At 41.4% G+C, this 4,452-nt stretch overlaps 1 non-coding gene across 1 annotated transcript; it reads left to right on the plus strand.

Moving 5' to 3' along the window:
- The first annotated feature begins 229 nt into the window (after nucleotides 1-229).
- On the plus strand, nucleotides 230-335 carry LOC112084886. The gene has a single exon (XR_002898542.1). It is a non-coding gene; the product is annotated as a small nucleolar RNA R71 (small nucleolar RNA).
- Nucleotides 336-4,452: the final 4,117 nt, after the last annotated feature.

Consider the following 4,452-nt stretch of genomic DNA (forward strand, 5'->3'; position numbering starts at 1 on the left):
GCGTTCAGAGTTGATAGCCAATCCAGATGAAAGGCAGACTCTGGGTGTCATGGATTTGATAGCCGGTCCGTCTGGTTCCCGGTAAGGAAGAAGGGAGCGGGGTCTCACAATTGGTATCAGATGTGTCACAGTCTTTAAACTCAAATATCCAATACTGGTAGTGTCAAAAGAAAGTGAATACTTCTGTTGAAATCCTCTGTAGAAGGTGCTTAGCAGGTTTGCTCCAGAGAAACCATGATCAGGGCAATCTCTCGTATACTCCTTGAATCATTCCCACGCCTCGTAGAATGACTCTATGGGGCCTTGTTTAAAACTTTGGATCTTATTTCTCAGCTGGTTCAATCTTGACTTGGTGTAAAAGTGGTTCAGGAAAGCTGACTTGCATTCATCCCATGAAGTAATAGAGCCAGATGGCATAGAGTTCAACCATCTAAATGCTTTATCACTTTAAGAGAAAGGAAAATGCTTACACTTCACATAATCTGCAGAACTTGGAGTGGTTCTCACCATGCCACAGATGTCTTCAAAAAGACTCATGTGATCGATAGGATGCTTAGTAGAGTTTCCATGAAATTGATTTTGCTTCAAAAGGACACAATTTGAGGTTTTATCTCGAAATCACCCTTTGCTGGCATATGTATTTAAATAGCTGATCTATTTTGAAAGTGTGGGTGAGGTGCATCAAAATCAGCAATGATTCTAATGTGGGGCTGTCTTCTTGCAGGATTTACAAGTTGTATAGGTCGTTTGCTTCTCTTCCATTAGGTGGAACAATGTTTTAATTATTCCTTTGCTCTTTGGGATCGGAGCAGCACGTCAAGGGAGTTGATTTCCCTTTTCATCGAGCAGTATCTGGTCATCAGCTTCCTGATCAGCCACTTGTTCATTATCGTGAATAGAATCACAATCATCATCATCTCCATCTAGACCATCTTGATCACGGTTTAAAGTATTTTCCTGATGAGTGAATGGATCGGCCATCTTGAGCATTCTTCGTCTGAGTCTCCAAAGTTCTCTTTCGTGTTTGTCGATCTCGTCTAGGGGTGGTACAATGTTGGGAGGATTTCTCCTAGTTTTCATGCACGTGAGAGCAAAGAAAGCAAAGATAAAAAAAAGAAGTTAGAAAAACTCTAGTATAACTCGAAAATCTTGTGGTCTAGAATTGAAATTAGATTGAGAAATCAAATCAACAGCACACAAATACCCGGAAATGACGCCGAAAACTTGATGTAGGTGCAGTGGAAAACTACATGTTTTACCCTAAACAAAGCTGCAAGTGCACAGCAAACACAGTAGTACTTAGGGATCGAATCCACATGGATTTGTGTGTTGAGGACTCCTAACTGATGCTAAAATAAATTGTAGAACTAATCAAATTATAAGGGTGTTTTGGTTGTCACTGAATCTAAATAACTAAGCAAAGAATTAAAATTATATGAAAAACAGCTCTGGCTTAGGGTTCATCTCTAGGGTTCATGATCTATAACACAGGGAATCAAAGTAAGAATTTTCTATAATTCTGAAACTAGGATAGACACTTATAAAATTAGCCAACTCTCGTCACCCTAATCATCTAATAACTTAATCTCTACCATTAACTCTCGCTCTCATACCAGAATAACATAATGTATTTCAGACCGGGATCTATCTTGGCTTACTTAACCTCCGTAGGTAGCTTTTTTCTCCTATAACGGAGACGTCCATTGATATATTCATAATTTTTCATGCATACATTTAGCTAGTTTTGTTAGAGTTTTTCTTAGGTTCTAGCTTTGTTTAGGATTTGCATTAGGTCCTAGAGTGTCCTGCATTTTTGGAGTGTTCTCAGGTCATTTGGAGACTTTTGGGAGCAACTTGGAGCTGGGATCGTGGAGGAACCCTCACCTGTGTGCAACAACTCGGACAGATGGTTTGGCGCAGACAAAACCCTCACTTTGATCGCGTGGGACGAAGGACTTGCAATGCGATTCACCTTCCAGAGTCTTCATCAAGAATCAAGAGGGTCGAGTTCCAGAACACCTGAAATCGTCATATTTGGAGTTATGAGTTGAAAGTTACGGCGATCGGACGCAGTGCATGTCTCGGAGCTGATAAAAGACCAATGCAACGCGCGTCAAAGAACTGGCAGAACGGAGTCTTTGCCGACGTCGCCTGAGCTCGAGCCCTTCATAAAAGTTGAAGATGTATGAGTATTCTGTCCACTGAAACTGGAACTACACCGTTTGGACCAGTATCCTGAAAGTTACTCTCCTATGAATGTGAAGTGGTCAAAGGAGCCCTGAATGCTGCGAGATGGTCTTGCGACTTGGTTAACTCGCAACGACTGAAGATGAATGCCTGGAGGTTAAGCTGCGAGTTGAGAAGTGCGAGTAAGCTATCACTGGATAAGGTCTGAGGCTTCCGAGCAAGAAAAATGCTAAGTCCACAACCGTGCGACTTAGGCATGCGAGTTGGCCGCGCTTGGAACTAAACCGCACGAGGACTCGCAATCTACACCGACTTGAGCCTGCGACCTGGGAGTAATGGAGACCAAGCCACACACATCCCTGAAGGTCCCTGCTACATGGTCGTGCGAGTTAAGGAGTAATGGAGACCAGGCCGCAGACGGATTCGCAAATCACACCGAGAAGGTAATGCGGCTGAGTTTACAAGGGTTTTACCTCGTTCAAGTTTCTTCCTCTGGTCATGCGACTTGGGCATGCGGCTTGGGACCAAGGGATGACCAAGTCGCACACACACCTTGCCCAGATTTCGTCTTGGTCATGCGACTTGGAGAGGAAGAGGATTAAACCGCAAAAAGACTCGCAAAACACATCTACTTGGGCGTGCGGCTGAGACTAAGGGATTTAAGCCTCACAATACAGTTTCTTCACCTATGCGACTTGGGCATGTGACCTGGGAGACTCTTGACCAACTCGCACATTCGTCACTTCACCCACTAAAGCCGGGTCATGACCCGGTTTGTTCCGGGCTGACCCGGTTCGTTTTAGAGACATATATATAGTTTTTAGGGTTTTTTTCCCAAAACCTAAGCTTTATTCATTTTGTCTCTTGCCTCTTTTGTGAAAAGACTCCTCTTAAGAAGAGATATATTGATTTTTGAGGGTTTAATCAAGAGAGTTTGAGAGATCTTTGTGTTTAAAGCTGTTTTCTTCTGAATCTATCATCTATCTCTTCATCTACACACTTCTAATCATGATTAACAACACATCTTGCAAAGAATCTAGTGTGTTGATCCTGATTAGTGAGTAATCTCCATATTAAGGTCTTAGATATGTAGATTAGGGTGCTTAAGTGGTAGATTAGTAAGCTTAGGGGTTAGATCATGCATATTCCATTCTCTACAACCTGTTCTTAATGCTAGATCCATACACATCATATGTGGTCTAGATTCTGGGCATTTTATGCACCAAAAGTGTTTAATGAAATGCCTGAACCAAGGTTGTTAGAGGTTTAAGTGTTATTCATCATGGGAATGATTGTTTATATGCTTAAATGACAGATTAAACTGATTCTTAATGCTTGTTGATTCATGTTTCACTAATGATGATTAGGTTAGAAACTGTTTTGGCATAGAAGTTGATACCTTCATGAGAGGATTAACTTAATTAATGATGTTTAAGTTGAATGGTTTGCTTGATCATATGGTTCATTAGCTCACTAGTTTATCACTGAAGGCACCCTAATCCACTATCATGTCTAAGACCTTTCTCATCATCATACATACATTCTCATCATCATCTTGTTATTTGCTTGTCTTTGGTTGATCACTTCTTTAGTCATTAATCTTGTTTAAGTTTTTAGTTGTCATTAATCAATCAAAACCTCACCTGTTTACTTGAATTGAGAAACTGATCATATAGCTCAGTGTCTATCCCCACATTCTTGGATTGACAACCTCTTTTATGCTACTTTGACAAGGGGATTGATAGCCCTGAGACCTAAAAAGTTTTTGTCTATCAATTGGCGCCGTTGCCGGGGATTCAGAAGCTACACAAACCAATGCCCACACCATGGGTTTAGTGAGGCTTCTCTTCTCAGCACACTTTATAGAGGAGCTCTTCCCAAGATTAGAAACCAGCTGGATACTGCCTGCAATGCAAAATTTCTAGGAAAAGAGATTCATGCTGCTTAGAGCTAGTGGAGAACTTAGCAATGAGCAATGACACTTATGGTGAAGACTATGACAAATCAAATAGATCTGAAGGTTCAAGCTCAGAACAGAGGCTCACTAGAGAAGTTAAGGAGTTGAGAAGTGAATTGGACAAGTTGAAATTCACCACTCAAAAGCCAATGCACTTTGTTGGTGAGTATGAGGAACCTTCTCAGATCTTTGAGAACATAAGTGAAGAAGGTCTAGCCCAGGAGGAACTTCACTACATTGGCAAACAGAGGTTCCAGAGATATCAGTATGGCAATGCAAATCAGAACCTCTCTTACAGGAATCCCAAT

This window comes from Eutrema salsugineum, unplaced genomic scaffold (assembly GCF_000478725.1).
Source record: "Eutrema salsugineum unplaced genomic scaffold, Eutsalg1_0 scaffold_4, whole genome shotgun sequence".
NCBI classification, from domain to species: domain Eukaryota; kingdom Viridiplantae; phylum Streptophyta; class Magnoliopsida; order Brassicales; family Brassicaceae; genus Eutrema; species Eutrema salsugineum.